The sequence below is a fragment of the Oncorhynchus clarkii genome, chromosome 3, assembly GCF_045791955.1.
Source record: "Oncorhynchus clarkii lewisi isolate Uvic-CL-2024 chromosome 3, UVic_Ocla_1.0, whole genome shotgun sequence".
In the NCBI taxonomy this organism is placed as follows: domain Eukaryota; kingdom Metazoa; phylum Chordata; class Actinopteri; order Salmoniformes; family Salmonidae; genus Oncorhynchus; species Oncorhynchus clarkii.
The window spans coordinates 28,820,601-28,832,859 of record NC_092149.1 but is presented as its reverse complement, the minus strand read 5'-3'; positions in this window follow the sequence as shown (position 1 = coordinate 28,832,859).

Genomic DNA, 12,259 nt, shown 5'->3' with positions numbered 1-12,259 from the left:
GTTTAATATTGCAGATTATTTCACATAAACCATAATCAGTTAGCTTGACTCAGACAAACATGACACTTATCATGTTATTCACTTAAACCGGGTCTTTGCTGGTTTTATTTGTCTCTGACTTTCTCCAATTGATTGTGTTTGTTCACTGAACACGGTAGAAGTTGTCAATGAAACGGCAGCATTTTCTCAATGAACGGCAATCCATAAATACAGCCCCATAAAACTTCTCTGTAAGTGAGGCTGTTAATGTGTTTCTCTCACTACAAGGCAAGCTCCATTTACTGTATGTGAGGGAATGTGTTTAACAGGAGAGTGGTAGGATTGGTGTGACAAACATATCCACACCAAGATTTATTCAACACCCTCTTTAGCTATTAAAGGCATGATCCCCCAACAACTCCCTGGACAGGCATACACTCACTCACTTTCTCTCTTGTGCACACACACACACACACACACACACACACACACACAGCTAGTCTCAGCTGGGAATATGAGTCAGGTTGCTATGACTTCATCGCTTTTCTCGGGTATTAGGTCACCCCTCTCTCTGAGCAAACTGATCACATCGATGCTCAGCAGGTAGTGACACACCTAGTGATGAGTACGGTTCACCTCACCTCATGTTTCCCACTCTGATGATATCACCCATAAGATACTGAAGTCAAGCTTCAGCCTTAAAGTAACTGTCCAGTGTTTCTAGATTTCTATCAAATATGGCCTATAATTAATTACTAAGTGTAAAATCGTTTTCCTTTAAAAAAATGGTAATGAAGTATGTTAAAAAGCAGCTTTTCTGTGTTATTTATTTATTTATTTTTTAAATTCCACTGGCTCTATGCACACTCACTAGACTATACCCATACACACTACAGATGGCACCACTCCAACACACACATACACGCCAAACACACACACACTTTTTTATACTCTTTCACACACTTCACATGCGCTGCTGCTACTCTGTTTATTATATATCCTGATTGCCTAGTCACTTTTATTCCTACCTATATGTACATATTACCTTAATTACCTCATGCACATTGACTCTGTACTGTTAAATAGCCTCGTTATTTTATTGTGTTACTATTTCTTGTTTTATTACATTTTTAGTTAATTATTATTTATAAATGTTTTCGTACATTTTAACGCTGCATGACTCTTAAATAAGCCTTTCACAGTAAAGTCTACACCCGTTGTATTCGGCACTTGTGACAAATACAATTGGATTAGATTGGGAACATTTTGGGAGTACCCCAACAGAATGGGCGTATACCGATCATTAAAAATATTAATGATAGTAGACCGCTGATTGGCCAGCTCATCATCCTCTATGGGGAACTAGCAAGCATTTTTTGAAGTGGTCTGTTTGAGATACAAGTGTTTTTTTTCCATTATTTGGGATATGTGTTAACAGAATATAAACTTTTAAAACTTAGACTTTCCCTAGACAGTTACCAGTGGTGGAAAAAGTACCCAACCGTCATACTTGAGTAAAATATCATTTAATAGAAAATGACTCAAGTAAAAGTAAAAGTATTACTTTTACTTGAGTAAAAGTATTTGGTTTAACATATTCTTAAAGTATAAATCATTTCAAATTCCTTAAATTAAGCAAACCAGATGGCACCATTATCTTGTTTTTTTAATTTACGGAAAGCCAGGGTCACACTCCAACACTCAGACCATCAGGGATCAAGGTAAGAACCGAGTGTAGAATGTGTGAAGTAACAATGTTTATAATAACCACAGGGGCAGGCAAACGACAGGTCAAGATAGACAGGGGTCGATAATCCAGAGTAGGAGCAAAGGTACAGGACGGCAGGCAGGCTCAGGGACGGGCAGAGTCAATAACCAGGAGGACGGGAAAAGGAGAGGCTGGGAAAAGACAGGCGCTGACAGGACAAACGCTGGTAAGCTTGACAAACAAGAGAACTGGCAACAGACAAACAGAAAACACAGGTATAAGTACGCAGGGGATAATGGGGAAGATGGGCGACACCTGGAGGGGGATGGAGACAAGCACAAAGACAGGTGAAACAAATCAGGGCGTAACACAGACATAATCTACAAACAAAGCATGTTGGTTTAGTGAGTCCGCTAGATCAGAGGCAGTAGGGATGACATGGAATGTTTGGTAGATAAGTGCGTGAATTTGACTATTTTCCTGTCCTGCTAAGCATTCAAAATGTAACGAGTACTTTTGGGTGTCAAGGAAAATGTACGGGATAAAAAGTACAATATTTCTTAAGGAATGTAGTAAGGTAAAAGTAAAAGTAGTCAAAAATATAAATAGTGAAGTACAGATACTCCAAAAAACGACTTAAATGGTACTTTAAAGTATTTTTACTTAAGTACTTTACACCACTGACAGTTACTTTAATCTCTTGTACTTTTTCTGGTCTTTTGTGTGTTTATTCTAGGTGAAAAAAGTCATAATGCTTAACAAAGCAGTGTACATACATAGAACGTTGGGTTACAGACGTAACCATGGTTCTCTGAGTAGAGTAAGGGGCCGCCAAATTACTAATGGGAACTCCTTCCCCTTCACGTGATGATACTTAATAGCAAAGATGTATACAGTCACGCCACACCCTTACTGTGCCTACATGACCTGTCACTATAAAAGGCGGTGTGGCATGACCTACTGTCTATTAACTCACTTGAATTCCACGGAGGTGGAGGAACGACATGAAAGCTTGGCGACCCATTACTCTACTCAGAGAACCAAGGTTACATCCATAATCCAACGTTTTCTTTCATTTTCGTAACTGGTCACCAAACGACCCATGGGAAAGGCTGTCTTTCAGACAACAGAGTGGGATAACTCACCATTTAACTTATTCCAGATGAGTCCCTGGGATGTCCTTATTTCCACCACAGGATGCAACATAATATAATTACTCAACAGGGTAACACAACATTTCAACTGTGGCGTACAACTGTATACACAAGCAAGCTGAAAGCTAGAACCTACAACATGAGGCTTCAATTGGGTGCAACAGCATCATGAGTGGAAGGTCACTATTTACGTCCATCTCACTGATGGTTGATAAGTACAAGGTTCACAGTACGCTCACTTATCTGGATTGACAGGGTGTGCCGTGTCCTTATCAGTACATGTTGTCCTCTCAGTACTGGGAGGAAGTGCCAGAGTGCAAGGTGAACCTCCTGGCGCTCCAGTACGTTTATGTAGCCATTGTCCATGGTGCTGACCATACACCATGGACCACTGACTGGTTCAAGACCGCTCCCCATCCCTGTAGGAAGGCATCTGGGGTCAAAGTCACCCGGGTTTCATGTCTACTCCTGCACCGGCTCGTGACATCGCTGGTATACTAACTACCAGTCCTGGCAACTCATCATTACGCACACCTGTGCCCCATCATTAGGCACACCTGGACTTCATCACTACCCTTATTACTTCCCCTTTATCTGGCACTCTGATGTATCACCCACCAGGCAGTATTGTTTCTGTTTTCATCTTCAGATGCTACTCCTGTTTTTGTATTCGCTCTATGTTCATTCTGATGAAACTCACCGACTGCACCTGCTTCCTGACTTCCTGCGTCTTCTTCACACCTGGTTGTGAACTGTGGCTAGGAGAACTCCACTGGGAGTTTGAAGTGCTAGGGGTCACCACTGTATTTCTCTCCAGCAACTAATTGAAATGGTCATCTTTTTGTGTTTGTCCCTTCTGTTATACCAGCGCTGTATTGGCCGCATGTGGAGCAAGCCTAATGGTACAAAATGGACTGCAGCAGCTAGGTGTCCTAGGAGTCTCTGGGTCTCTAGCGCTGTCACCTGTTTTCTCAGTTTGAATGTCGAAAGACAATTTGTCAAAGATACCACTCTTTCTGGAGAGTATTGCTCGCATGATTTGGTTGTCCAATGTCAAGCCCAGAATGTGCACATTGAGTGGGGACCAGATAACTATTTTTCAAGTTAATTGAGTCCCAACTCAGAGGTGATGTGAGACCATGGATATGTGTGCCAAGGCTTGGCTTTGTGACCCTACACATATTACACATCGTGTGGAGTTCCCATAGGTTGTTTGGCGACCCGTTTTGAAAACAAAAGAGAACCACAGATAAATGTAGGTAATAAAGTAGTCAGTGTAGCCTCCAGTATCAATGTTAATGCAGATTCTGTATTTACACATTTTTTATTTCAATTCTATGAGCATAATCATTATTTTCTAGCAATTAGAATATGTATATTAAATCCAGACCCTTGTAACAAACAACATTATGGATAGATTTCAATTATTGCATTTTATGGAAATCTGATGACACCAAATGCTGTTATACTGTATGCAAATTTATCAGTGCAATGGGAAAAAGTGAAAATGTCATCTAACCCATCGTAGATGGGCATCTTAAGGCTAAATTCATCTTAGAACCATAGGATATTATGGTTCTAACGATGAACTTAGCCTTAAGATGCTCTTCAGAAACCGGGCCCAGATCTACCATGGGATTTCGGGCACAGATCACAGCCTACTACGTTGGCTGATCATTTAAGAAATGTGTCAACTTACAGATAATTTGCCTCATATTTAGCCCCATTTTCTATTAAAAAAAACTGTTCTACTGTGAAAATATCGACAATTCAGTAAGGATGCTCGCCTCTTGAAATTGGAATATTTGATATTTAATGAAAATAGTTAAGTATTTTTATGCAACCTCCTACCTGCCACTTCACGTATCCTAGGGGAACGTTTCTCGCACACACCAGCATTAATTACAGCAATGGTCGACAGGTGGCGGGCGCGCCAGAGATAACCAGACTTGTTAATTGGGCCAAGGAACAGAAGTTGGGTTTTGGAGAAATGCCATCATTGCGTGCTCTGCAAGCAATACAATGGATGAAGACACAGCAAAAGTGAGGTGAACAGATAGACGTGGTTATGGACAGCGAGGAAGAAGGGCCAAGTACAGTGTGAAGATGTGTGATGAGGAAGAATGGTACCAAGTACAAACCGTATTCCACTGTCTCTGATGGCACAGAAATGTTACCTGACTACAGTGGGGATGAATTACCTGGGATGGCAGGTATAGTGAAGACCCCTGAGTCCGAGCCTCACCCCGATGGACATGCAAAGGATGATTCGGGCACAATGGGAGTGAAGTTTTTGGAGAAAGTGGATCCCTGCCTTTTGGCTGATCTACATGTAGTCTTAAGCTGAGTAGAAAAGAAGTTGGGTACTGTTAAATAGGTGAAGGTGTGAGGACAGACGCTGGGAGACGAGAAGCAAGTACAAGGAGTGAAGATTTAATGGATAAACGGACATACAACGAAACAAATTCAGCATCTGGACAGGGAGAACAAAACGACATTAATGCAAACACGGGGAAGAAACTGAGGAAGTGACATATAGGGGAGGCAATCAATAAAGTAATAGAGTCCAGGTGAGTCCCATGAAGCGCTGATGCGCGTAATGATGGTGACAGGTCTGTGTAATGATGGGCCGCATGGCGCATTCGAGTGCCAGAGAGGGGGAGCGGGAGCAGGCGTTACAGTACAGCCCCTCTAGGGGCGCCACCCGGCATCCCACTTGGGAGAGCCTGAAGGGCCAGCTGAGGCATGGGGGCCGGACGAGCCGGCTGGGGCGTGGGAGCCGGCTGAGGCGTGGGAGCCCGACTAGCCAGCTGAGGCATGACTTGGGATGGGAGCCTGTTGAACCAATTGAGGCAAGAAAACCTTTCGAGCCAGCTAAGGCATGGTAGCCCGACGAGCCAGCTGAGGCAACCCCGGTTCCTTCAGCACCTGGAGCCAACGTCACCAAACCCCAAGAAAAAAGCAAAGAAACTTGCTGATCCTTCCAATATTGGTGTCTGCATTCTGTGAAGACAGACACTGGGAGACAAGAAGCAAGTACAGGGAGTGACGATTAAATGGATAAACGGACATATAACAAAACAAAAACAGCATCTGGACAGGGAGAACAAAACGACATTAATGCAAACACGGGGAAGAAACTGAGGAAGTGACATATAGGGGAGGCAATCAATAAAGTAATAGAGTCCAGGTGAGCAAATGAGGTGAAACTGAGAAGACATTACATTGTCTGTCCTTTTGAGTTTTGAAGCAGACCTGATCAAGTCATGTAAAGATATGCAGTTATCCAGTGAGAGCTTTTGTGCCAAACACATTAAGGTGTTAGAGATGCCAAACTTATGATCATGTTGCAGCAGTGTGTAGGAGGGAGAATCCAAGATGTGAGAAGTGTGTAGGAGGGCATGGGACGAAGGAATGTGTAGTATCGGTGTAAAGAACTGTGTGCCAATTGTCGGGGTGCCCATGTTGCTAGGGATCAGAAGTACCCGGTGCGAGAGAGACAGGTTGAGGTTTCCAGGGTTAGAGTAGAACAGAAAGCGCTGTATGCTGAGACAGTGAAAAGAGAAGTGGATGATAGGTCAAGGGTGAGAAGTAGGCCTAGGGTCAATACAGAGTGATATGAATTTGTGCTTCAGTAAGGTTTGGTTCTTAGAGTTCATTGCCATGGTTATCAACTATACCGCAGAAATGGAACATAAATCGCAGAAAATAGATGTTGTGGTGGTACCTGCAGAGAAGTCATTGAGTTTACAAGGTTTTACTGCAGAAGAGTTGCAAGGTTTGTTGAACGTAAGAGTCCCGTCCTCCCGGGCCATTGGCCTGGTGTAGGATCAGTAGATGATTATTCTTCACATTTTACTGGTGAAACTGCATCTGCATGTCAGTCTTTTGATTGATCTCAATCAGTTTCATGGGAATAGCCTATGCATTTCGATTTTCTTGAATTATTGTTTCGTGAGCGAATTAGAGCAGATGGTGTCATCAAACTATTAGCATTTCTTGTATTTTGTTTCAATGAAAGCATATATTCTTCCTTGTGGCTCTGTTGAGGTTTGTCTTTTGAGATTTGTTGTTGTTATACTATTCAGCTTTAGCTAACCATCCTAAAAATCTAGTTAGAAATTAGGAGGTGTTATTGTTGCAACGGTAGACATGCTATGCTGTTATATTCGGTTCTGTCATGTGATCTTGTGAGACATTGATTCAGCTTTGAACTAACTTTACTAAATGAGCACCATTGTGAGAAGTGATAATCTTCCACTTGTAATAATATAATAAGTGATGAGTAGGACTATTAAATATAGCCAACAGATCGTGATGAGTGTTATTTTAAACAATTGGAGCGCCCTTGGTAGTTCTAAAGGGACAGCGCTAAATTAACTTTGATTTAATTAGCTTGAACACATGGTTACAATATACCCTATTATAGAATAAAAGAAAACAGAGGTGAACTATCAATTCATAGAATGTATTTGCATATATTTAATCATCAAATAAATTGACCAAGTAGTGAACATAAATAGTGAACACAAAGTAGTGAACATAAATTGCAGGCAATTTGTTTTAAAAATAAAAATGTTGGTGTGTTGTAGCCTAGTCATGCATCTCAATTAACTATAATCTAAATGCATTATTACCTCCATTCAAATTTCCAATTTCCCAACCTGACATACCAAGCTATAACGGGCCCTATGTCTCAACCAATAGCCAATATAGGCTAAATATCCCTAGCAGGGCTAAAGGAACTTCCAGAGAGGGTCAGGCTCTTGTGATTTGTGGTAGCGACTCTGGTTCAGGTGTCCTCAGCAGAATGGTGTCGCCGTAACCAGGTTGTTCTGGGTTCCACTGCGCAAGAGGGGGTCGGAGTTGTATGAACATCAAGGTGAATTTCATTTTTTTTTTCAACGTTCTGATTGGCCAAAGTTTTCAAGCCTCCAACGGGCCTTCGCAGTGCACACATGTAGCCTACAGTTCTTCATCATTCTCACCAACGCCAGAGAGAAGACAGGGAAGAAACCATAATTTACACTACCTACCTATAGGCTGCTGTAGCCTACATATTTACAGCGCATTCAGAAAGTATTCAGACCCCTTCCCTTTTTCCATATGTTGTTACATTACAGCCTTATTCTAAAATGGATTTAAAATATGTTTTTCTAATCAATCTACACGGAATACCCCATAATGACAAAGCGAAAACATTTTTTTTTTGTTAGTTTTCGCAAATGTATTAAAAATAACAAACAGAAATAACTGATTTACATAAGTATTCAGACCCTTTGCTATGAGACTCAAAATTGAGCTCAGGTGCATCCTGTTTCCATTGATTATCCTTGATAACAACTTCAACAACTTAATTGGAGTACACCTGTGGTAAATTCAATGAATTTCACAAGATTTGGAAAGGCACACACCTGTCTATATAAGGTCCAACATGTCAGAGCAAAAACCAAGCCATGAGGTTGAAGAAATTGTCCGTAGAGCTCCGAGACAGGATTGTGTCAAGGCACAGATCTGGGGAAGGGTACCAAACAATGTCTGCAGCATTGAAGGTCCCAAAGAACACAGTGGCCTCCATCATTCTTAAATGGAAGAAGTTTGGAACCACCAAGGTTCTTCCTAGAGCTGGCTGCCTGGCCAAACTGAGCAATTGTGGGAGAAGGGCCTTGGTCAGAGAGCTCCAGAGTTCCTCTGTGGAGATGGGAGAACCTTCCAGAAGGACAACCAACTCTGCATCACTCACCAATCAGGCCTTTTGGTAGAGTGGCCAGACGGAAGCCACTCCTCAGTAAAAGGCACATGACAGCCCACTTGGAGTTTGCCAAAAGGCACCTAAAGGACTCTCAAGCCATGAGAAACAAGATTATTTGGCCTGAATGTCAAGCAATATGTCTGGAGGGAACCTGGCACCATCCCTACGGTGAAGCAAGGTGGTGGCAGCATCATGCTGTGGGGATGTTTTTCAGCAGTTTTGATAACCATTCACATTTTTGTAGTCTTGCATGATGTACCCCTTCCCTTTTTCCACATTTTGTTACGTTACAGTCTTATTCTAAAATGGATTTAAAAAATGTTTTTCTTATCAATCTACACACAATACCCCATAATGACAAAGCAAAAACAATTTTTAAAATGTTTCGCAAATGTATTAAAAATACCTGATTTACATAAGTATTCAGACTCTTCACTATGAGGCTAAGGTGCATCCTGTTTCCAGGATGCACCTGGAATTAGGATTTTAAAATATGAGAGTAAATAGATCTTAAAATATTGGTAAATATCACCTTGTCTGAGAGAGATTTACATGGTTATCAAAAATTCACACCAGGGTAAGCCTACACAACACACAGCCCTTATTTGAAGTGTTTCTAAAATTCCCCATGATAAAAATTTACGCTGAAAAAACGATTGGAACTATTTCCCTTTTTAACGCAGGATTCGATGGGTATTATGACACCACCGCTGTGGGGCTCTATTTGGTTTGTCATTCTATCATTTTTCATGGAATTTTTGTGGTAATTGAATGTAATTGATTCAGGAATTTATAAGAATTATTTTCCCGTGTATTCTCAAAATTAAAAAGCTTCCTCAGTTCTATACACCTGTATCTAGGTGTACGGTTAGTCTTGCCATTTTTTCCCTTTTCCCCGTAACTTTTTTATTTTTGTGTCACAAAATTAATATAACTGACAACATACCACCGCACAGTAGGTGGCGGCATGCTCAAACAAAATGAGCGAACGCCATGATACCAAAGAAGAAGACGTTGGCGGGCGCAGCAATGTAATTGATCCAATTTCCAGATGGCTGTAACATTATATGCCATGTAGTTTACATCAGTGTTTCAAACAAATTGTAGGCTACTTAAATTTAACATCCGGATGACAAATGCGTAGGATTTTGAAGTGGCTTTCTTTAATCTGTAAACAAACCAAAAAGTCCCCACCTGGTTTTGGTAAGTTTTATCAAAGAAGCCAATATGGCCATATGTCTGAGGTGAGTTTGTTTATCCGCAAATATATAGGTTATCACTTATTTTCAGGTGAAATGGTTTGCTGTTTTCAATCAGCATTGTTCCGTCAAGTTTCTTTCTATAATATGCTTCTTCAAATATAATTCCTGCACTTCACGTCAGTCAGCGTTCTCATTAACAGTTGGCCGGTGGGTGGCGCCTATATTCCTTTGTTTCTGCCTGTGTTAACTGAAGGAGGAATAATTGTCTGGACTGGATGGATAACAGAAGGCAGGAAGGGGCGCGGCCACGCGTGTCTCAAACGTCAAGTACTACCTACCAACATGTTCATTCCAAACGAATGGAATGATGAGAGATGAATTACATTACATTCCCGACCCATATTTGGACCTGCTCATCATCATCAGCCTCAGTAGTCACTGGCTAGATATTCAGTCAGCTTTATAAACAAGTGGTTAGGATTAGGAGGGGGCACATTGGAGCTCTTTTCCCTTTTGAGCCCTAAACCCTCTTTGTCTGTTCCTATGGGACACTTCACAATCACATCATGTTCCCAATTATGCTAAATGGGACCTTGGGCCTTGATCCTTTGTCCCTTGTGGTCCTGTATCTTTTGGACCCACCCAAAGGGAGGATGCTGCACAAGACAAAGTTAGCACATCGTCTGCCAATGTAGTCCTACTGTACTCTGCTGATACATTTTGTAAATCAGGAGCAGAAGAGTAGAGCATCTGAAGTGAAGCCTGCCATTCTTCCCCCGAGGGTAAAGGATTTACAGTTAATACTAGTCGGACAATGCATCAAAAGCCATTCATACACCATGCAGTATAAACCACCCTAGCATACACTGAACTTTAATACAATGTAGGCTAATGTATATTTAATAAGTTACATTATAAAAAAAAAAACTTTGTAGAGATTGATCTGGGTCACAAAACCACATTTGATTAAAAAGGTTTGCGAGATGGATATGTTTGCAGCTTTGGTTGCTCAATAGTACATTCACAATTCACACTCAATAAACTGAGGCAGATAGATGGGCTACACCAAAGCAAACAGCCTACAGCAACCTGTTTCAACTGCATGTCAAAAAAATGATTCTCTATAGCTGTTTGTTCATTTTTCACAACAAAATAAACCTAGGTGGAATTATGAAGTAGACTAGGATATGCCATGCAGGATATGCCTTGCAGTGAGAAATGTAACAAGTGATACTACTGTTAAGGGTAACATCAAATGATACTGTAATCATGATTCGGGTGAATATTCCATACTATGTGATTGCTATTTTCAGGTTTACTGTGGCCTTAGAAGATACGAACAACGTGTACAGTAGATTTCCCAGCATTCTCTACAGGTGGCTTATTAACGATTTGATGACTTAACAGCCCATTGTTCATGCTGTATTCTCCATAGTGCAAAGGCTGTTCATTTTGTTGAAAGAGTTGACACGGTGGCCAGTGTCTGACAGAGCGTTTTAAGAATGATACCAGGACAAAGCAAGAGCAGGTGTGAGTACAGTATACCTGCTGGTCATAGCAACTGTGATATGAAAGTAACTGTACATGTACCATACCCAGTCAAATATAGTCTGTATGATTATGCTGTGATATGAAAATTATTGCAGCATTTACTCAAGCCCTTAAATGAGAGGCCATGAAGGAAACGAGATGAGGAAAGGAAGTCATTTTATGTTTCTTTGGTTTTGAAACAGGAATGTTACTGTAGGGGATGTCTTGAATACTTGCCTGTAAACCCTTCAAGTCCCCTCTTCCATTAAATGTTCAAGGCAAAATTCTTAACCCTCATTCTTGTATGTAGTGCCACAGCATTCATTTGTAAAATAAATAAATAAAATAAAAAATTGCTCAACAGAGTGCCTTGGGTTTTTTGCTGCCCTCTTGGAATGCTATAGGGGCATGGAAATAAATAGTGAAAGAGGATGAAAAAGAAAGGGCTGACTGCAGAGTTAACATGCCTTTTGTTTCCTGTTATGTCTCGTAAAGTTGCATCCTGCCTGTTGACTGGAGGAGTGCCTCAGAGAGTTGGAGCATTCACTCCTGGCCCTGGGTTTCAGCGGACCCACTTTGTGTGTTGGTTTTACATCAAGCAACTGCCTTCATCCAAACCCTGAAATTAAGTCCGATCTCTAATTATTTGCGGCTGTGAGGATACCGGTATCATAATATTTTTTTCAAATGCAAAAATGAGAGCACGAAGCAGACAAGTCTTTGGTCCTTTAAAACCTGATATATGTAAAATATAGTTTGGAAAATAAATAAATGTGATTCTGGATGACATAATGTTTGTTTCCAAAATTAGGGCTGTTTTCCTAAAGAAGTAAAATCCGCTTTGTGTTTGATTTCCTTGCCACAATACTAATGAGTATCGCGATACTGGTATCGTCCCGTTCCTACCATTGTTAACCATAAAATCCTTTGGTTA